Source organism: Hemitrygon akajei, chromosome 12 (assembly GCF_048418815.1).
Source record: "Hemitrygon akajei chromosome 12, sHemAka1.3, whole genome shotgun sequence".
Taxonomy (NCBI): domain Eukaryota; kingdom Metazoa; phylum Chordata; class Chondrichthyes; order Myliobatiformes; family Dasyatidae; genus Hemitrygon; species Hemitrygon akajei.
Window position 1 is genome coordinate 46,501,204 of NC_133135.1, and position 23,851 is coordinate 46,525,054.

Sequence of the window (23,851 nt, forward strand, 5' to 3'; positions counted from 1 at the left end):
ATTATGAGGAACATAGACAATGTTATATTTTGAAACTCTGGAAACTAATTGAAAGGAAAACACAGGAGCTGGGATGAACGTGTCTACATTGTTTTAGTGTGGTGCTGTAATGATGCATGCCATATACATATTTCTTGTATATAATTGTTGAGGACTAGAATATGACAGCAAGGATATAATGTGGAGACTTTATAAAGCATTGATGAGGCCTCACTTGGAGTATTGTGAGCAGATTTGGGCCCTTTATCTTAGAAAGGATGTGCTGAAACTGGAGAAGATTCAAATGAGATTCACAAAAATGATTCAAGGATTGAATGGCTTGTCATATGAAGAGCGTTTGATGGATCTGTATGCACTAGAATTCAGAAGAATGAGGGGTGACCTCATTGAAACCCATTGAATGGTGAAAGGTCTTGACAGAGTGGATGTGGAGAGGATGTTTCCTATAGTGGGTGAATCTAAGACCAGAGGGCACAGCCTTAAAATAGGGGCATCCTTTTTGAACTGAGATCAGGAGGAATTTCTTTAGCCAGGGAGTAGTGAATCTGTGGAATTATTTACTACAGGCAGCTGTGGAGGTCAAGTCTTTGTGTATATTTAAGGCAGAGGTGGATAGATTATTGATTGGTCAGGGTATGAAGGGATATGGAGAGAAGGCAGGAGATTGAAGCTAAGAGGAGAATTGGATCAACCATGATGAAATGGTGGAGCAGACTCGATGGGCCAAATGGCCTAATTCTGCTCCTATAGCTTATGATCTTGTAACCAATAACGAATTATGTAAACAACCAAAGAAGGCTTAGCCCTTACATACTGTTCATATTCTATACCTTCACAGTATGGTCCGGGTCAATTTTGACCCAGCCCAAGAATCCCCTTTTAACAAGTGTCTATTTCAAATTTTGAACCACAGATCTACTTAGAAGGTATAAGTAGCCTATCTGACATTAATAAGTGAGTGATTAATCCTTAATTAATGTTTCAGAGATCTAAAATCCATTTCAATAGATACAGGTCAAATTTGACCCAGAACAGCCTCAATGTACAAAATTTTGTAGCACCTGTACAAAAGTATAACATTTTAAAATATTTTCATTTTTGCACATTTGGGGTTACTTTACGAAAAGTCATCAAATTTCGGCTAAAATAATGGCATTTAGTGTGTTTTTACTGTTGTCAAATGTCAAAATGGGTCAAATTTGACCCGAGCAGTTTAATCAAACAATATATTTACAATTTTAAATTGCTACACTCAGGCCTAAAGATTTAATCGCTATGGAAGATTTCTTTCCTTACAAAGGTGGGGTCACTCTGCTTGGCAGGTGAGACTTGTGGTTGTGAAGCAATCTCAAGTTCAGGAGCCTCATCTGCAGTGGTTGTAGGAGTTGACTCTGGGACTGCAGGAAGTGGTTCTGATAGTTCTGGACATGTTCCTTCTCCAAAAATTAACTTTGCTCTCCTCAACTGATCAATGTGACATCTCGGAATGACATCAGACGCAATCTTCAAATGTGGCTGAGTGTCCGGTTTGGTTCTTAATATTTCCTAATCCCCACTTTTGTCCACCTCTGTAGTCCCTCACCAGGACTGTCTGTCCAGGGGTGAACCTGTTTGCGAAGCCCTCCATTTGTCTCAGCTGCTTGTCCTGCAAATTCCTTTTGAGACGGGGTTTGAGGAGATCCAAGTGTGAGTGCGAAGAGTGACTCAGGAACAGCATAGCTGGTGAGTTGTTGTTTGTGGAGGGGCTGCACTGTGCTATGCGAGGACGAAATAGGCGAGCTTCTGATTCAGTGTCAGTGTAGTGTTCCTGCTGACCTTGTTCATAGTAAGTTCTTTAGACTCTGGACATACCTTCTGACAAGCCATTTGTAGCTGGGTGGTAGAGTGCAGATTAATGTATCCTATTCCATTCATCTTCAAGAATGACTGAAACTGCTGTGCCCCAAACTGCCACTTACTAAGTGTTCTGAAACACCAGTCCTGAAGAAGAGGCTTCTTAACTCATCAGCAGTGTGTGAGGCTGTAGTGGAGGCTATTGGGAACACTTCTGGCCACTCTGTAGCTGCATCCACTACAGTAAAGTAATTAGTGCCCCTTAATGGACCTGCAGAATCCACATGAACAGGGCATGTGCCACATCTGCCAGGGCACTGCAGCCATTCCCAAGGATGGAGAGGCACTACTCTTGGCATCTTCTGGATGTGCTGGCATCCTGAACACTGCAGGCCAAGCTGCTCAATCTACTGATCTATTCCAGATGACCAAACTAAGCTTTGAGCCAACACTTTCCTTTTGACCACACTTGGATGACCAGCATGTAGCTCCTCCAACACTCTAACTTTCAACTTGGATGGTTTAACAACTCTCAATCTGCACATAAGGCAACCCTTGTCAGGGGCAAGTTCATCTCAGCGCTGGTAAAAATGGGAGAACTGAAATTTCTGCTGTACATTCCAGCCATTTTGAATTGCAATGTAGACCTGAGACAGTGTGGAGTCATTCCTGGTTTCCTTTTGGATCAACTCTGCCATAATAGGGAGACTTCCGATTTGCATTAGGGAGAATAAGAGTGTAAATAAGAGTATAAATTTTTCAGGTATTTCCTTTTCCAGGGGGAAACAGGACTATCGATCAGAATTACCATGATTAGTTGTACTCCTGATTTCAGTCTTGTAATTGTATCTGCCGAGAAACAGAACCCTTCTCTGCCTTTGTGCTGCTGTTGGTGGAACTGTTAGGGGACATACCAGCTTCTGAGATTTAAATGCTCTAGCTCTCCGGAGTATGGTTAGCTGGTGTGGCCTTTTTAAGAGCTTAGGACATTCCCATTAACTGATACTCATGTTTTGGCAACCAAGAACTGAGTATTTAAGGAACAGCTGAACATAGGTTCAGTGCTCAATCATAAATCTGTTAGCATTTGTCTAGCAGTTGCTTTGTGCTCAGTTGTTCGATCCCTCTTGAGATCGTTTCTTGATCCCAGCGCTAGTGATTGATGATCAGTAATGAGGTTCAACTCTCTCCCATACAAATACTGGTTGAAAAGTTTTACACCCCAATCCAGACTCAAGACCTCTCTGTCAATTGTAATTTTCTCTGCAGCAGTAAGTGAACATGATGCCAAGACTATGAGGCATTCATTTTCATCACACATAACATGTGACTTAACTGCACCTATACAGTGAGGTGTCACAGGCAAGCTCCACCAGACGATGTGAATTGTAATGTGTGAGTACAGTGTCTGATGTCACTATTTCCTTTGACTTTAGGAAAGCCACATCACACTGCTTTGTCCATTGCCATTTCTTCCCAATGTGTAGTAATGAGTTCAAGGGGTGGGGTGCAGTAGCCAGGCTTGGCAGGAACTTGCTACAGTAATTGACAGATCCTAAAAAGCACCACAACTGTGATAGTTCCTTTGGCCTTGGGGCATCCACCACTACTTGAATTTTCTCAGCACACTTGTGTAATAGTTGTATGTCAATGGTGTGACCACTGTAAGTGATGCTTTGTTTAAAGAATTCACACTTGTTACATTGAGATCTCTCATGTTCTAATCTTTTTAACACTGTCTTGAGATTCTGGAGATGTTCCTAGTCATCCAGGTAATGCTGAGAGCCTGGGCAGCCTTGCAGCTCCTGTTCCATAGCTTTCTGCCAGAGGGCAGGTGTAGATGCTACTCCAGAAGTATGCCTATTATGTCAATAAAGCCCTTTGTAAATGTTTATGGTGAGAAACACTTTGGACTCTTCTTCCATCTCCATCTGTATGTAGGCCTCAGCTAAGTCCACTTTGCAGTATTTCTCTCCAGAAAGGTTTGCAAAGCTATCCTCTATCCTGGGCAGACAATATTGATCTACTCTCACTACTGTGTTGATGCTGACCTTAAAATCACCCCAGGTCTTGACAGACCCATCCATCTTGGCTACTGGGACCACTGGCATTGTTCATGGGCTCCACTCGCCTTTAGAAATAATTCCTTCAGCTTCCATGTGATCTAGCTCACTGGCTCTTGGATGGTATATGGACCCAGATGGGTTTTGTAAAACTTTGGTGTGGCATTTTCGTTTAATGCTTCTTTACCCTTGATATGTCTGAGTTTTCCATCCTGAGTGCCATCCTTGAACACTGCTGTGGCATGGTCTGGTACATTTCTTAATTCATTTTCAGTTGACTCTATTGAAGGGGATATGTCATGCAAGTTGTAGGAGAATCCCCAATCAAATTATAGTTGTCTCAGCCAATCACAGCCCCACGATGCTGACTCTCCTGTTTTTACCATATACAAGCCCAATGTGGCTTGTTGCTGGTTGCATTTCACTGTTATGAATTTTTCTCCAAGTCAAGCCAAGTCAAGTCACTTTTATTGTCATTTTGACCATAACTACTGGTACAGTACATAGTAAAAATGAGACAACGTTTTTCAGGACCATGGTGTTACATGACACAGTACAAAAACTAGACTGAACTACGTAAAAAAAACAACACAGAGAAAGCTACACTAGACTACAGACCTACACAGGACTGCATAAAGTGCACAAAAACAGTGCAGGCATTACAATAAATAATAAACAGGACAATAGGGCAAGGTGTCAGTCCAGGCTTCGGGTATTGAGGAGTCTGATAGCTTGAGGGAAGAAACTGTTACATAGTCTGGCCGTGAGAGCCCGAATGCTTTGGAGCCTTTTCCCAGATGGCAGGAGGGAGAAGAGATTGTATGAGGGGTGCTTGGGGTCCTTCATAATGCTGTTTCCTTTGCGGATGCAGCGTGTAGTGTAAATGTCCGTGATGGCGGGAAGAGAGACCCTGATGATCTTCTCAGCTGTCCTCACTATCCAGTGCAGGGTCTTGCAATCCGAGATGGTGCAATTTCTGAACCAGGCAGTGATGCAGTATAAGTTCTTAGTTAGATATCTGCAGGTTTCAGTTCAGTATCTTTGATATGCCTTTCAAACTCATTTTGTGGAATGACTGAAACACCCAAGCCAGTATCCACTTCCTTCTTAATTAATTTGCCAATCACTTCAAGTGTAAACCATATTGGTTATGTCTTGTTAGTTTTTACATTATAAATCTCAAGGCTATTCATTCCTGTGTCACACTCATCATTAACAGATTTTCCATCAACAGCATGCAGATTAGTGCTCTTTTTGAAACTGCAACTTGACTTTTTATCTTTTCCTCTTCCCTGTGCAGTCCATTTATTTTTTGTCTGTCCAATATGCTCTTTGCATATGTCCTACTTTGCTGCATTTTCTGCAGGTTTCACCTTTAAACCTGCATTGATCTGGTGAAGGTGAGTCCCTGCCACAACAGTCACACATTTTGTTCGGCCAGGCAGGTTTCTGTTTAGACATCACAATTTTGTTCATGTTTACTTTCCAAGAAGAGTGATTCCAATTGCTCTTTTAAATGTGAGCAGTTTTTGAATGCTTTTTTGTAAGATTCCACAAAGTAAACAATCTCTCTGTGCATCATTAAGCCATCACGGAACTGATGATGCTCGGACAATTTCTTCAATCCAGCTACATGTGCTGAAATGGACTCCCTTTCATTTTGATTCCACTTAATGGAACCTAAAGCATTCTGCAAGCAACAATCATTTTGGTTCTAAATTTTTCTATGTTACTTTCATGATATCAGCAAAGCTCATTCTGGCTGGATTGGTTGGAGAAGCCAAACTGTTAAGCAAGCTCTATGCAATTCCATATATTACACTCAGAAAAACTGGCGATTTCATTTGCTTCAAAATACTGCTTAATTCATTCCACATACATCACCCAGTTATCGGCTGTGCAATGGAACATATCTACCTTTCCAATATAGCCGGCTGTTTCCGCTTTTTAAAAATGTATTATTATTGTCATTGTTTATGAACCCATAAATTTTGTTTGTTTTCTGCCTTTTTTTTAACTCTACCATCTTTCTCCCCTTGTGAAGAAAAAAATATGCTGCGCTTCAACATGTAGATAGTCGTCTTGGGTTGTTTTAAAAACTTACTCATTACCAATGTTATGTTTTGTAACTCTGGAAACTAACTGAAAGGAAAACACAGGAAACAGGATGAACGTGACTACATTGTTTTTACTTTTTCTTTTCTTTAGTAAGGTGCACACATATGACTTGATGACATAATGGCATATGTCATTCCTGTACCTCTTTATGTAACCTGTAATGAATTATATAACAAAGAAAGAATGCTTAATCCAACAATATATTTACAATATTACACAAAAGTTACTGAAATGTGAAATACACAACAGATAAGCTAGGTCATAATAAGGTTTTCCTCATAGCTTTGATGGCTAAAAATAGAGAATATAGTTACAGTAAATAGAATATAGAATATACAAAGGGTATATACAAAGGGTAGGAGATTTGGAGGGAATCTAAGCAAGATTTTTTTTGACTAAAGGATGGTTTGGAAACAAGAACTCACTGTCTGAGTAGATGGAGGAGGTAGATATATCACAACATTTGAAAATTTTCTAGATCTGCTATAATTTTGTTGAAATGCTGAGCCATAGGTATCAATGGGCCAGGTGCTGGAAAATGATATTAGTATTAATGGGTCAGTATGGGCATGAGAGATAAAGAGCCTGTTTTTGTGCTGTAAGGTTCTATGATTCTAATGAAAGAGGTCAGCTTGGAGCGTATGGAATCATCAAATCAGAAAGCTATCAAATACATGTTTCATATTTTTACTGTTATGCCATATGTATTTCATTTGGGCAGTTCTCAAGAGCTGTCTGTTCTGTTTTCATGCTTGTTTGGATTACTGTTGAAGATAAGAGATGAGGAGAAATGTGTGCCATCCAAATAGGATGGTCAAATCAAAGGAAGGTTTCTCTGGTGAGGGACACTAACATTGGGCTTGGGGCTTTTGTTCAGTGGGAGATGAAGAGAGAAGACACCTGGAAGAACAGGTCGTAGCATACAAACCGGTGGGAGACCTGTTTGCTCAAGATGGATTGCAAGAGACATTCAGAAGGTGGTGTGTGACCGTTGACCAAGGGCCCAGCACATGAGTGACAGAGAAGTTCAAGATGAGCTCCAAATTGTGCACATTTGACTGTTTAATTAGAATGGGCCCTTTTCTTTTTGTTATTCTTTACTAAACCTTTAGTTAAGATTCTTAATATAATTCCTTTTAATTGCATGCAGTGTACTGTCTGTTATTTTGTGGCACTAATTTGTAACAGGGTAGCAAATTACACAGCATCCACATAAACCAGGTTTGGGGGTGGATTCGAGTGCCTCAATCTCATGAGTTGGTGGGGCCAGAGGTTGTCTTCCATAGTCTTATGTTGCCAAGGAAGCCAGGGTGTCTCACATGATTGATGGTTTCAGTAACTGATAAGCTGGAGCTGGTGGAGTTGGGCAACATCATGGAAGTAGAAGTAGGCCATTTTTGCATGGACAAGCTTCCTAAAAAAGTTTAGAACTTTGGAATATTCTTCTGAAGTTGAATATAGTTAGAACGTAGCTGACCTCCACCTTGGGGATATGGAGAGGAAAATAAGTCAGATTTTCCTCCTTTCACCTGCTAGCAGTGGTCATTTGTGAGGACAATATCAGAGATGATTGTGAGTAGGACGAGAAAAAAATTCAGTAAACGTAACAAAAGCTATTTTGCACCATTGAACTGGTCCTGGTCCCTCTGAAATGTCATCAATCCAAAAGTGGTCACGTTTTGGTGACTTACACAAATGTGCCTTCAAATGGAATTTTGCCAAGTCAGCAACTGAACACAATACAATGCAATATGGATATAAGCTCATATCAGTAGTTTCTTCATGATTTATTAACAATTGGTCTCTATCAGTAAAGGTTCTGAACACTAAACTGGACTCAGTAACACACCAGCGCTTTGGGAAATTGAAGGTGACGTCTGTGGCCTGCAGTACAAACTCAACCACCTTGATTTAGAAGTTAGCAGTTTGTTGCAGGCTTATTGTTTGAGGAATGTAGAGTTAATGTCAAATAGCTGCAAGATGGATTTGATGAGTGCACTGACATTGTAGGATTCCAGGCTCCAGATAATAACTTCACTTAATTTTGTCAGTTTGATCAAAATTAAAATGGCATAAAGAATCCCTTTACAACATCTTAACCATGTTATTTCAGATTTTTGCTGATTTATTCATTGCATTTCTCTATGAATTAAGAGACTTTCTAAGTTCTACTGGTCTATCAGCCACTCCAACATTACCTTGTCCAAATGCCCAGAACTCGACTCACTATGCAACCAATCCCAAGCTTACCGTCAATCATGCAGACAAGGGTAGTGCCATTCTTTTCTCATGGACTGACTTGTACCTTGCAGAGACCAGACCACAGCTCACAGACACCTCATATCTCTCCTGGACCATGACGCCAACCATGAACACCACACAACTGTCTCCTCGGACACTTTAGATGTAATCACATCAAGAGATCTCCCTTCTACAGACTATAAACTGATATAGCATCCCAACTCCTCACAGCCCATAACCCAACAGGATTATCTTAGTAGACTAATTTTCTCTTCCTGCTCTTCCCTCAAAAAACTTAAAATAAAACATGAGGGGCATAGCTAGGGTGAATGTGCACAGCATTTTCCCTAGAGGTGGGAAATCAAGAACAAAAGGTTTAGAGTGAGAGGGCAGAGATTTAACAGTAATTGGCGGGGCAACTTTTTTATACAAGTGGAAGGCTGAATATGGAATGAGCTGCCAGATTAAGTAGTTGAATCAGGTACATTAACAGCATTTGAAGGCCATTGAACAATTACATTGATAGGAAAGGTTTAGAGGAATATGGGCCAAATGAAGGAAAATGTAACTTACTTCAATGGGAATCTTGGCTGACATTGACCATTTAGGGCAAAGGGCATGTTTCTAAGCTCTATGACCCTTAATACCTTAACTCTATATTGTATGCACTTTCTAGAAATCAGAAGTTGTAATCATTGGCATGCGACTGGACCACAACAATTTCCATCTTTTTGTTGGCCATGTGGATCAGGACTAGTTTCAAACCTAGCAGAATCAGAATCAGATTTAATATCACTGGGATATGTCGTGGAACTTGTTAACTTTATGGCAGCAGTACAATGAAATACATGATAAATAAATGACTAGTGGTGACTAAATAAATGACCTGTGACTAGTGTTGTGCCTCAGGGATCTGTACTGGGTCCAGTGTTGTTTGTCATATACATTAATGATTTGGATGATGGGATGGTAAATTGGATTAGCAAGTATGCAGATGATACTAAGGTAGGTGGCATCGTGGATAATGAAGTAGGTTTTCAAAGCTTGCAGAGAGATTTAGGCCAGTTAGAAGAGTGGGCTGAAAGATGGCAGATGGAGTTTAATGCTGGTAAGTTTGAGGTGCTACATTTTGGTAGGACTAATCAAAGTAGGACATACATGATAAATGGTAGGGCATTGAGAAATGCAGTAGAACAGAGTGATCTAGGAATAATGGTGCATAGTTCCCTGAAGGTGGAATCTCATGTGGATAGGGTGGTGAAGAAAGCTTTTGGTATGCTGGCCTTTATAAATCAGAGCATTGAGTAGAGGAGTTGGGATGTAATGTTAAAATTGTACAAGGCATTGGTGAGGCCAAATTTGGAGTATTGTGTACAGTTCTGGTCACTGAATTATAGGAAAGATGTCAACAAAATAGAGAGAATACAGAGGAGATTTACTAGAATGGTACCTGGGCTTCAGCACCTAAGTTACAGAGAAAGGTTGAACAAGTTAGGTCTTTATTCTTTGGAGCGTAGAAGGTTGAGGGGGGACTTGATAGAGGTATTTAAAATTACGAGGGGGATAGATAGAGTTGACATGGATAGGCTTTTTCCATTGAGAGTAGGGGAGATTCAAACAAGAAAACATGAGTTGAGAGTTAGGGGGCAAAAGTTCAGGGGTAACACGAGGGGGAACTTTACTCAGAGAGTGGTAGCTGTTCAGAACAAGATTCCAGTAGAAGTGGTAGAGGCATGTTCGATATTGTCATTTAAAAAAAAATTGGATAGGTATATGGACAGGAAAGGAATGGAGGGTTATGGGCTGAGTGCAGTTTGGTGGGACTAGGTGAGAGTAAGTGTTCGGCACGGACTAGAAGGGCTGAGAAGGCCTGTTTCCATGCTGTAATTGTTATATGGTTATAAATAAAGGGAAAAAACAGTTATTAAGTAGTTAAGTTAAAATAAATAGTACAAAATAGCAGATATTTTTAAAAAGTAGTGAAGTAGTGTTTATGGGTTCAATGACCATTTAGAAATCGTATGGCACAGGCTGAATCACTGAGTGTGTATCTTCCTGGTGGTAACAGTGTGATGTGGGCATGTCCTGGTGGTGGAGGTCCTTAGAGATGGACACATCCTTCCAAAGGCATGGGTCCTTGAAGATCATCAATTTTATCACCTTTGTTACTCCTGTCCCATATTCGCTTGGACCATTTCTGACATTTCTCTCCTTTTTCTGGATCTCTCAATCTCATTCTCAGGGAAATAAAGTATTCATGGATATTTACACACTAGCTCCCACATCTACCTTGCGTGCACTGCCTCAGAACTTGTCTCTTGTAAGGAAGGTATCCCTTTCTCTCAGTTTATGCGTAACTGCTGCATCTGCTCTCAAAATGAGGCTTTCTAATGCTGGATCCTAGAAATGCCCTTCTTTCACAGAGAATATGCTTCCCCCACCACTGTCGTTGATGAAGCTTCACTTTCATTTTCCAGACATGTACTCTCAACCTCTATCAACCCCTCCCACCCCTGGATGGCACAGAGAAAAATTCCTTTAGCCTCATCAACCTGTACATCCAAGATATCATCCTTAGCCATTTTCCACTTTTCCCTTGACTTCCCAGACTGCCCATCCCTCTAATCGTCCCAACAATGCTTCAGCTAACACCATCCAAGAACGTGAACAGCCCTTCCATGTGAGGCAGAGATTCACAGCATCTCCTCCAACCTCATTTCCTGCATTCAATGCTCTCAATGTGATCTGCTTCAGCAAAGCCAGGCATAGATTAGGCACTTGTTCTGTTGAGGACCTAGGCTCTGTCCACTCTGGCCAAATTCAGCTTTTAGTTGGATGTTACTTTGAGTTCCCTGCCCATTCCCACACTGACCTGCCCATCTTCAGCTTTTTCCATGGCCATGGTAGAATGCAAACGAGAGTAACAGCACCTTGTATTCAATTTGAGCATTTGATAATCCAGTGGTATGAATGCTGAATTTTCCAACTTCAGGTTCCCTGTGTTTCTTTCCCACTTCTACCAGTCCACCTAGGTCCTAGGTTCTCTCTCCCTTTGTTGACCTTTTCAATTTCTATCTATTCATCACACACACAGACCTGTCCTCTTGTATTCATTCTCCATTGGCCTATCCTCCCTAGCCACTCCTGCAGCTGGTTCCACCTGTCCTTCAGCCGCCACACTCCTCCATCCAATCAGCTCCAGCTGCTGACCACCTCCCTCCATCTCCCAAACAGTTTGCTCTTTCCATCACCTACCAGCTGTTGTCTCGCCTTCCCTCTCATCTGTCTATACTGATTACACTCCCATTCTTGCTGAGGAGTCTCAACCTAAAGCATCAACCACCCCTTTCCCTCGACAAATGCTGCTCGACCGGCTGAGTTCTTCAAGCTTTCTTGCTTTTGGCGCATTTATGCGATGGGCCATTTTTGTTAACTTTTTCAGGTGCTGCCTGTGTACAGTTATTTTGTAAGGTTTAGAAAAGAAATTTGAGAATTTAGCTGGGCAAATCCAGCAATTTCCATATTTAATTGCACATGTGCACATGCCTTAAATTGATCTTTAATTTACTTCATAATAACAATTTTCTTGTTGTTATTTCTTCAGTAAATTCAGTCCTTTCTATATGCCTACTGGGGTAGGTTAGGCATAACTAGGACAGGATTGATTGAAGTCTCGGGCTCTGTGTGAAAAAGACACACAAGTGCCTCAGTTTATGCAGTCCAGATAAGTTGTGAATATTGGAGAATAGGTCAGTCAGACAATATTAGATTCATGAAACCGATAAATAATTAAGGGATGGATTAGAATCATAGCAGAACTAAAATGAGGTTTCAAATTATTTTTGAAATGAAATGGAGAATTCTTAGCAGCGGTTGGATGCAGATATTGAACTGAACACCATGTGTTTGTAGCTTTGACCTAAATTTGAAACCATCGTATACATGATGGTTTCATGTGTCGCTGAGGGGAAAGCATATCGTCTGGTTTTGCCAGCATTCAGCTGCAGAAAATTATGATTCAATTCAGAAATTAAAAGGACTTCCAATGGGATCAATGACATTGCTATTCAAGCAAATTGAATTCTTTATTTGGTTCGTGAAGCAATGATCAAAACAAAAATGGCCAGCATCTTTGGATGGTACTGAGTTAAAGAGAATAGCAAATATGAAGAAACAACAGGGCTACATTTACTAAATGAACTGCAGATTTGGAAATGATTTCTTTTCAAATCTGCAGATTCTTCAATATGAATGGGTGCAGAATTTTTAACACAGGATGGCTAGCTTCTGGCAAGATCTCCTAATGAAAGTAACTTGCATTCAAATTTGAGGAAGAAGATTTAGCCATTGTTACAAAGAGACAGTCCTGAAGCAGGTGCAATGGATTTTGTTAGGGAGAATAACGAGGAAAATAAAACAACCAATGTGGCTAAGTTTATGGGGGAACCACACCATAGTATCCATGAGTGGGAAGAGAAGCAAGGAAAAAGAATGAAGTCTATTTTATTGTTAAGATAATAGGTGTTCTCCATATTGAAATGGATTAAACAAAGTGAAACCCCATGGACTGCATGTGCATCTAATTTGAGTGAGTCAGACACATAAAACTAAAATGATTATTGACTTAATTTAATGGTTGTGATGTTTCACATGAAAAGTACATGTAGCTAAAAGATAGGAAACAGTATATGGGAAAATGTAATTGTTGCTTTTAAATTTTTGTGAATTCAATAGAAAATAATTAGTAATAAAATGAATACAGCTTGAAAGTCATGTAATAATTAATGCTGGTTATTAAATGAGGGTGCCCAATTAAGTTTCAACCCATCTTCATTCATTTAAAAGTGTAATTCCTGAAATTTAATATGGTTAGTCAGATCTCCCATTCTAATTGTAACAGGAGATTAGAGAACCCACTGTAGAGATGGTGTGATCCACACAAGTCAAAATTTCAAAATTTCTGATCTTTACATTTGCAGTTAGGGTTAAAGTGAGCAGCCAAATTGTTTGCAGGTAGAAAAACTTCAAGTAAATGGATGTCTAGATATCTGTTAAACTTGTCATACAATCCAAAGAGGTAGGGCATATATTTTTAGAGCTGAAATATGGTTTTAAACATTTTTATATATTCTTTGCAGTGTATGGAAACTTTTCTAAATGTAATTTAATGAACTGTTAATGCTGATAATGTGGTCAGAAGCAATTTTATTCTTGAAGTTACAGCTTGAAATAGAATCTGGCCAACCTGCTACATTAGAATCTGCTTCTATTTATTTGAAACACAAGAGTCTCAATAAACAACTCCAAGGTCATTCTTATTTAGATTAGAGGAATATGAAGACTAACTAAAATCTTGGTTGAGGTTTCATTCAGCTTACATATCAATGCATTGCCAATTACCTGAGAGTCTGACCCAGTGCCAATATTTTCCCCAGATTTTTCTCAGGCTGCAGAGCAGCAGATATTTTGGGGAGGTGGGGAATACTGGAGGAGAAATGGAAGAGAAGGTTCAGAGAAGAGAGAGAATGGAGCGGGGCAGTGGGGGGATAGACTAAAGGATGCCCTGAGCGGACAGGTAGGAATGGCTGAATGGCAAGGTGCAAGAGAAAAAGAGGTTTGAGGAAGGGAAATGAGGGAAAGCAAAAGGAGAATAGGAGAAGGGTAAACACTCGAAGAAGTAGTTCAAAGACAGAGGATTGATAGTGAGAGGGATCAATGGGAGGATTGGTGAGAAGAGACAAGGAAGAGTTGGTGGACAAAGATGTCTATGTCTGAACTCATATGTATGTGTTTGCAAGCGCATTTGAACAGACAGTTGCCAAAGTGTACATGTATTTTAATATCCCTGCAGCAGAGCCCGGTCTCCAGTCACCTTGGAGGCTATTGTCACAGGACTAAAGAGCTTGTAATATCAAGCCCATAAGATAGCTGGTGTGCCATGGCTACCCTCCATTGAAAAAAGCCATTAACATCCTAGATACAAAGTTTAGAACTTGCAACATCAGGATCCTCAAAGATAATCCCAACATTTCTCCTGAAAAAGTGTTATTGTCTGCTTGAGTATGAAATAACAGGCAGGAAAAAGCCAGTTCAAAGAGAAAAGTAGTTGGTACACTTTTTCTGGAAGAGCAAATAATCTTCATGAGGAATGAGCTGAAGTTCTAAAAAGTTTTTAAAGATTGAAGAATAGCTTTATTTGTTACTTACACATTGAAATGTACAGTGAAATGTCTCATATACTTCAAATCAAATCAGTGAAGATTGTACTGGGTATTCTATAAGTGTCACCACACTTCTTGTGCCAACATAGCATGTCCACAACTGATTAATCCTAACTATACACCTTTGTAATGTGGGAGGAAACCAGAGCTCGTGGAGGAAACCCATGCAGTGAAGGGGAGAACATACAAACTTCTTACAGACAGCAGGGGGAATCAAACCCCAATCTTAGAGTTGGTACTGTAAGGCACTGTGCTAACCACCTTGCTACTGTGTCTCCCACCCCTCACACTTGACAGAGTAGAATTTCATGTTCAAATTCACACTTCTCCACTTCTGGATAAAGAGGATCTCAGCAACTTCATAACTGGGAAAACATTCTAGAAAGAAAACAGATCAGAATGTGGTAATCACAGACAAAGTTAGTACATAGATTCTCTTCAACAAACTGCTCCTAGTACATGAAGACTGCTTCACGTATCGCAGTGTGCATTCAGTCCATGTAATATGATCTTCACTGCAGGACAACTCAGGAGAAATGTAGGGAGAATCATCAGTCACATTTCATTGCCTTTACTGACCTCATAGATGTTTTTGATTGCATCAGTCAAGAGGGTGTTGCTGAGAAATTTGTCTCTATCTTATGTATGCCACATGATGTTTCTCAGACAGGGATTGTGACCAAGTAACAAATCTGGTGTCAAAAAAAGAGGTGTTCTTACTTCCACACATTTCCCTTTCTTTCTCTAGGCCACACAGCACCTCTAACATGCTTCCTACTGGAGTGAAGCTAATGGTAAATTCTTCAACCTACGTCACCTTAATTCACTCTGTCCTCAGTAATCAAGCTATAGTATTCAAATACCATCTATAAATTTGCTGATGATACAACCATTGTTGGTAGAATTTAGGATGGAGATGAGAGGGTGTATAGAAGCAAGATATGATAACTAGTCGAGCAGTGTTGCAGCACTCAGCGTCAGTAAGACGAAAGAGCTGATTGTGGACTTCAGGAAGGTTAAGACAAAGGAACACACACCAATCCTCACAGAGGGATCAGAAGTGGAGAGAGTGAGCAGTTTCAAGTCCCTGGGCAGCAAGTTCTCTGAGGACCTAACCTGGTCCCAACATATTGATGCAGTTATAAAGAAGGCAAGACAGTGATTAGAAGTTTGAAGAAATTTGATATGTCAACAAATACACGCAAAACCAACTATAGATGTACTGTGGTGAACATTCTGACAGGCTGAATCACTGGTGGGGGGGGGGGGGGGGCACTGCACAGTACCAAAAGCAGCTGCAGAGGGTTGTAAATTTAGTCAGCTCCATCTTGGGTACTAGCCTGCAAAGTACCCTGGATGTCTTCAAGGAGCGGTGTCTCAGAAAGGCAGCGTCCATTAATAAGAACCTCCAGCACCTAGGGCCTGCCCTTTTCTCACTGTTACCATCAGGTAAGAGGTACAGAAGCCTGAAGGCACACACTCAGTGATTCAGGAACAGCTTCTTCCCCTCTGCCATCCGATTCCTAAATAGACATTGAACCCTTGGGCACTACCTCACTTTTTTAATATATATTATTTCTGGTTTTTGCATGATTTTTAATCTATTCAATATACGTATACTGTAATTGATTTACTTATTTATTTTTTCCCTCTTCTATATTATGTATTGTTTTGAACTGCTGCTGCCAAGTTCACAAATTTCACGACACATGCCGGTGATAATAAACCTGATTCTGATTCTAAAAAAAAAGAAATATCTTCATCAATTCATTTAATGTCTAGCCCATGAGTGCTCAAAACTGAGAAGGAGCACATTCAGAATGGAAGCAAAAACCTCAGGTTCCTTTACCATGTGGATGCAGAACCCTCGTATTGAAGGTGGAAAGTGTGAAACGTGCCTCCGCCCCCTCCCCCAAGCAACCAATCCACCTGCCTAATAGGGCACCTCCTGCTACAGATGTTATGTTGGCCTCACCAACCAGCTCAGAATCCATAGGACTATACTGGAAACAAATCATCCTCCAGTCACTCTTCCCTTCAGTTACAGTGGATCTTAGATACAGAAGCCATGATGAGTCTGCAGATCACGTAAAACTGGATATGACCAATGATGAGCTTTTATGATAGACTGAACATTAATGCACCACAGTGGAACAAAAGTAAACGAATTGGATTGCATACAGAACTATGAAGGTAATAACTCAAATGGCAAAATGAAGGACAGATCTGAGAGGATAACTTGGGAATAACAATAGGAGGAGCAGTGGCGACATTGTGAGAGAGCAAAGCACTTTCAGGCTTCACAAGAACAATACAATCCTCTTGAAGCCAGGCTGACAATAGGCTGTATATCTGCCATATCTTTGGCTGATACTTTTAGTTCCAACCCCAAGACTTGTGGCAGCACCAGTGACCAAATTTTCCAATAAAACTGAATTATCGCTGTGGGTAACAGTATTCTCTCAGTAATCAGCTCTCTGTTTGTTCTGATCTGATCAAGAAGAAATCTGCTCCCTAGTGACAGAAAGTGAAGCTCTGACTAGATTGGTCTGAGACTCGACAGGGGCATAAAGATTTTAAGTGGCTTTCACCTGGCCTGTGTCAAAATTTCAAAATTTCTGTGAAAATGTAAGAACTAGGAAAGACTGCAGAAATTCTTTTAGTATCTCAAACTGTGACTTGATTCAGGTAGAGGACAATATGTAATACACAGAACTGCTACATGTAGCTCCTAATTCCATCCTCTGTCTCAAAACTGCCCCTTCCTTCTCCCACATCTGAATCCACCTGGCCATCATTCTCCATGTCATCTGGTTACGACTATAACCTATCAGCCCTCCCTCGCACCTCTTACTACTATCTGTCTTTCCTCTAAGTTCTCAGTCCTGATTCAGAATCATGAGCTGAAATGTTGACCATCCTTTGTCTCCACAGATGCTGCTTGACCCGTTCAGTTCCTGGGTATGCATTTCTTCTTTTAGCAGATTTCAGCATCTGCAGTCTCTTGTGTCTTCATTAGAATCAGAATCAGGTTTATTATCACTGGCGTGTGTCATAAAATTTGTTAACATAGCAGTAGCAGTTCAATGCAATACATGATAATATAGAAATAAATCAATCAATTACTGTAAATATATATATATATGTACATTGAAAAAGCTGGAGCTTTTGGAAAGCATCTACTTGGATAAGTCGCTGGGACCAGATGAGATGTACCCCAAGCTACTGTGGGAGGTGAGGGAGGAGATTGCTGAGTCTCTGGTGATGATCTTTGCATCATCAATGGGGGTGGGAGAGGTTCCAAAGGATTGGAGGGTGGCAGATGTTGTTCCCTTATTCAAGAAAGGGAGTAGATATAGCCCAGGAAATTATAGACCAGTGAGTCTTACCTCCGTGGTTGGTAAGTTGATGGAGAAACTCCTGAGAGGCAGGATTTATGAACATTTGGAGAGGTATAATATGATTAGGAATAGTCAGCATGGCTTTGTCAAGGGCAGGTCATGCCTTACGAGCCTGATTGAATTTTTTGAGGATGTGACTAAACAAATTGTTGAAGGAAAAGCAGTAGATGTAGTGTATATGGATTTCAGCAAGGCATTTGATAAGGTACCCCATGCAAGGCTTACTGAGAAAGAAAGGAGGCATGGGATTCAAGGGGACATTGCTTTGTGGATCCAGAACTGACTTTCCCACAGAAGGCAAAGAGTGGTTGTAGATGGGTCATATTCTGCATGGACGTCGGTGGCCAGTGGTGTGCCTCAGGGATCTGTTCTGGGACCCTTACTCTTCGTGATTTTTATAAATGACCTAGATGAGGAAGTGGAGGGATGGGTTAGTAAGTTTGCTGATGACACAAAGATTGGAGGTGTTGTGTATAGTGTGGAGGGCTGTCATAGGTTACAGCGGGACATTGATAGGATACAAAACTGGGCTGAGAAGTGGCAGGTAGAGTTCAACTCAGATAACTGCGAAGTGGTTCATTTTGGTAGGTCAAATATGATGGCAGAATATAGTATTAATGGTAAGACTCTTGGCAGTGTGGAGGATCAGAGGGATCTTGGAGTCCGAGCCCATAGGATGCTCAAAGCAGCTGTGCAGGTTGACTCTGTGGTTAAGAAGGCGTACAGTGTATTGGCCTTCATCAATCGTGGAATTGAATTTAGGAGCCGAGAGGTAATGTTGCAGCTATATAGGACCCTGGTCAGACCCCACTTGGAGTACTGTGCTCAGTTCTGGTCACCTAACTACAGAAAGGACGTGGAAACCATAGAAAGGGTGCAGAGGAGATTTACAAGAATGTGGCCTGGATTGGGGAGCATGCCTTATGAAAATGACATGAGTGAACTTGGCCTTTTCTCCTTGGAGTGACGAAGGATGAGAGGCCTGATGGAGGTGTATAAGATGATGAGAGGCATTGATCATGTGGATTGTCAGAGGCTTTTTCCCAGGGTTGAAATGGCTGCCACAAAGGGGCAAAGGTTTGAGGTGCTTGGGAGGCTAGCACTCAAGATGGAGTCAACTAAATTTATGACTTTCTGTAGCTTCTTTCAGTCCTGTGCCATAGCCCCTCATACCAGATAGTGATCCAGCTTGTCAGAATACTCTCCACAGTACATCAATAGAAGTTTTTGAGTGTGATAGTTGATGAGCCAAATCTCTTCAAGCTCCTAATGAAATATAGCTGCCGTCTTGCCTTTTTTTTATAGCTGAATCAAAATGTTGGGAGCAGGTTAGTTCCTCAGAGCTCTTTAACACCTGGGAACTTGAAATTGCTCACTTGCTCCATTCTGATCCCTGTATGAGTATTGGTTTGTGGTCCCTCATCTTACCCTCCCTGAAATTCACAATCAGCTCTTTGTCTTACTGGTATTGAGTGCAAGGTTGTGCTACGACACCACTCAACTAGCTGGTATATCTCACTCCTGTACTCTCTCTCATCTCTATCTGAGATTCTGACAACAATGGTTGTATCATCAGCAAATTTATAGATGGTATTTGAGCTATGCCTAGCCACACAGTCATGGGTATAGAGAGAGTAGAACAGTGAGCTAAGCACACACCCTGAGATACAGACCCCCAGGTTCTATAACTTATCAATCAAGATTGTGGGAATGATGGTATTAAACACTGAGCTATAGTCAACAAACAGCATCCTGATGTAGGTGTTTGTATTGTCTAGGTGATCTAAGGCCATGTGAAGAGCCATTGAGATTGCATCTGCTGTAGACCTTTGTGACAATAGACAAATTGCAGTGGGTCCAGGTCCATGCTGAGGCAGGAGTTCATTCTAACCATGACCAACCTCTCAAAGCATTTCATCACTGTAGGTGTGAGTACAACTGGATGATATTAAGTGAGGTAGCTCACACTACTCTTCTTTGGCTTTTGGTAGAAGAGTTGCCTTTGAAGCAGGTGAGAACTTCTGACCATTGCAGTGAGCAGTTGAAAATATCCTTGAATACTCCCGCCAGTTGTTTGGCACAGGTTTTCAGAGCCTTACCAGATACTCCATCAGGGCCTGCTGCCCTGCAAGGCTTCACCCTTCTTAAAGACAGCCTGACATCAGCCTCCGAGTCAGAGATCATACGGTCACCGGCTGCAGCGGGGGATCTTCACAGCTGTAGTTATATTATTATTACTTTATTGTCGCCAAACAATTGATACTAGAGCATACAATCATCACAGCGATATTGGTTCTGCGCTTCGATCTTTCAGAGTGGGCATAGAAGGTGTTGAACTCTTCTGCTAGTGAAGCAGCCCTGCCATTCATGCTAGTGGGTTTCATTTTGTGATAGGTAATGTCTTGGAAACTCTACCAGAGTTGCCGTGCATCTGATGTTGCCTCCAACACGATCTGGATTGTCTCTTCACCCTTGAAGTAGCCCTCCAAATGTCATACCTGTTTTTCTTGTATGGACCTGGGTCACCAGACATGCCACAGATCTAGTCCTCTGCAGACGACAAACCTCCTGGTTCATCCATTGCTTTTGGTCTGGGAATGTACAGTAAATTTTCACTGGCACACACTCATCCACACAAGTTTTAATGAAGTTGGTAACAACTGCAGCATACTCATCCAGATTCAAAGATAAATCCCTGAATACAGTCCAGACCACCAATTCAAAGAAATTCTGTAGGCACTCCTGTGCTTCCCTTATTCAAACCTTCATAGACCTCACTACTGGTGCTGCAGTCTTCAGCCTCTGCCTATACTCAGGGAATAGAAGTACAGCCAGGTGATCAGACTTTTCCAAATTGTAGGTGTGGAATAGCACAGTAGGCATTCTTGATGGTAGTGTGACATTGGTCCAGTGTGTTGTTTCCTCTGATACTACAAGTGATTTGTTGATGGGAATTATTTAGTGATTTTTTTCTTCAGGCTGTCCTGGTCAAATTCCCCCCAAGTTATGGTGAAGGTGTCAGGGTGTTCCCATTGCTTAGATCATCTAAAATCTGTTTGACATTGCCCTGAGATGGAATGTACACTGCTACTAAAATAATTGCAGAAATCTCCTGTGGCAGGTAAAACGGAGGGCATTTAATTGTGATTAAGGATGGAGTTGTTGCTTGAGGATTGTAACTAAACAGAATTGAACAGTACACCTTGAAACGTTTGAGTAGATTCTTCAAGTTTCATTCAGTTATATGTAAAGAAAGGATGTAAATAATCTTAGAGGCTTCAACTACAGCAAGTCCCTTTTTCAGGGTACTGGCTAGATGGTAAGGAATAATAACATATAATGAGTGATAAATAGATATGAGAAATAGCAAAATTGTATGGTACAAGAAAATATATGTAAATTAATGCTAAAATGTTTAAATATTGTTCTGAGTTTCACTAGACTTCTTACTCAACTTATGGCAATATTGCTTATGAAAATCTCTCTTGTCCTTCATTTTGAATAAGTGTAAAAGCCTCTCGTGACAAAACTTGTATTACTGTATCATTAGATGTTCTTTAATGGGGTTTGATCTAAATCAACATTGACAGCATCCCTTTGCTTGGGCTCACCCTACACTTTATGAAGTTAAGCAGCTGATTGTGCAAATGCATGAAAACCCGGTGAGTAGTAACGCTGCAGAAATGGAGACACTGTCATCTCAGCAGAATTGAAAATGTAATTTGTAGTTTGAATGTAACGTTCTGTGAATGCTTTTTTAGAGGACAGCTACAGGCTTGCCCAAAGCCATACTAGTATATTGAAATAAAACTTTTCTGATTGTTCTTCAGAAGGAAGGGTTTACTTTCAGTGTAATGTTCCATTTCTTTTTCCATTATCAAGCTCTGGGGAGAGTTTAAATGGGAAAATATTGATCACTTGAATAATTGATGAGTCCTGCAGATCAGCGAAAGTTTGGCAGTAGAGTATTGCCTTCTTATTTCCTGCACTTTATAGGAGACAGCTTTACATAAGTATGCATTTTCCAAAATATTCCTGTTCCTTGATCTTCTCCTTAACCTGAGAGTTGTGTTCACATTTCAGATTTTATTTCAATTCTCACTATTCCATTTCCCCTAACTCACTTGAAGCCTAAAAGATCAGTGTTTTAACTGCACTGAATATTTTTAAGCAATGGGTATAGGGAACAGTTAACAGTAATATAATATGATCAATATTTTATGAGATATAAAGTTCCTCATAATAATTGGCATATCTATGATTTTTTTTATTTGTTAGAGGAGATCATATGAGAACCAAATTAGAATTATATTCTCTACTTTTTGACAGAAATATTCATTTATTAATATATTTGTAATAATTATTTTCACCCAACTTGTTTCCTTACATTGTTATGTAAAACTTAGTGGAGCAGAATGAATGAGCTGGTCTCTGATCTTTTACTATCAGAACTCAAGCCAATATTTTCATCATGTCTCTTACATGCCTATGCCTAAGTTCCAGAAACACATACTAGATACGTATATTTCTTATTCACAGGATTTGAGAGTAATTGCTAATGCCCACATCTATATTCCAGTGAGAACTTCCCAATGATTTCTTTCCTCAACCTGGTCCAATCTGCGAAGGGAAGGTACTCTTGTAGCACTAACAGGCAGTGAAATCTAGGAGTTTTACACAGTGATGCTTCAGGACAGTGATACATTTCCACGTTAAAATTGTGTGCAATTCCCAGAGGATAATCTGATGAATTTATTCACATGCACCTACAACCAATATCCTTTTGTGATAGAGGTCATAATTTTGGGATATACAATCAAAGTTTTCCTAAGTACTTGGAGGGTATTTTACAGAAGGTATAACTTGCAGCCATGGTTTGCCAGTGATGGAACTGGGTGCTTATTAAGTTGATAAATGAACTGATCAAATTGCTTTGTTCTTGCTGGTGTCATGTTTCTTAACCATTGTTGGAGCATATTTTATCACATTAATGATTGATGTGGCATTAATGAAAAAGGCTGTTGGACGGGAGAAGACAAATCCCTGACTGGCAAAATTATATTTTTTAGCATATTGTCATATTTATAGTTCTAATATTGCTGTTTTTTTCTGCAATGTCTTCCTTCACATTTCTTTACCCTGTGCTCCTTTTGCCATTCTGTTACCCACATCTTCAGGCACTCAACTTGTTTATACCCATTTGAAGCCTTGTTACATCTTCATCATAGCTCACATTCAAACATAAATTTTGTTACACACACGAAACACTGGTGGAACACAACAGGTCAGGCAGCATCTATAGGAAAAAGTACAGTCGACGTTTTGGGCCGAGACCCTTCGTCAGGACTAACTGAAAGAAGAGATAATAGGAGATTTGAGAGGGGGAGGGGGAGATTCAAAATGATAGGAGAAGACAGGAGGGGGGAGGGATGAAGCTAAGAGCTGGAAAGTTGATTGGCAAAAGGGACACACAGCTGGAGAAGAGGAGGATCATGGGATGGGAGGCCTAGGGAGAAAGAAAGGAGGAAGGGAGCAGAGTAATAAATAAATAAACAAACAAAAAAACAACAAACAAATAAATAAATAAGGGATGGGGTAAGAAGGGGAGGAGGGGCATTAACAGAAGTTAGAGAAATCAATGTTCAGTGTTGTTATATCAGTAGACCTGGAAATGATACACCTGGTCCTCACAGTCAAAACATTCAAAAGATTATAAATAGTTAAGCCAAAGCACTCAGAGGTACCTCACCAATCACAGTTTGCCATCTGTGAAGGAATCAGTTTTTGCTACAATTTGACTAATTCTCAATCCATGCGTGCATTACCCCAAATCTACACACCCTGATTTTGTCGGCCTATCTTCTGGAAAGTTAATGAAAGCCTCTGAGATGGATCATTTGAAGCTGAGAGCACAGAAAAAACTGGAAGAAGAAGTAATGGAACTTTCAAGTTCTGTGTGAGGACAGGAAGCAGT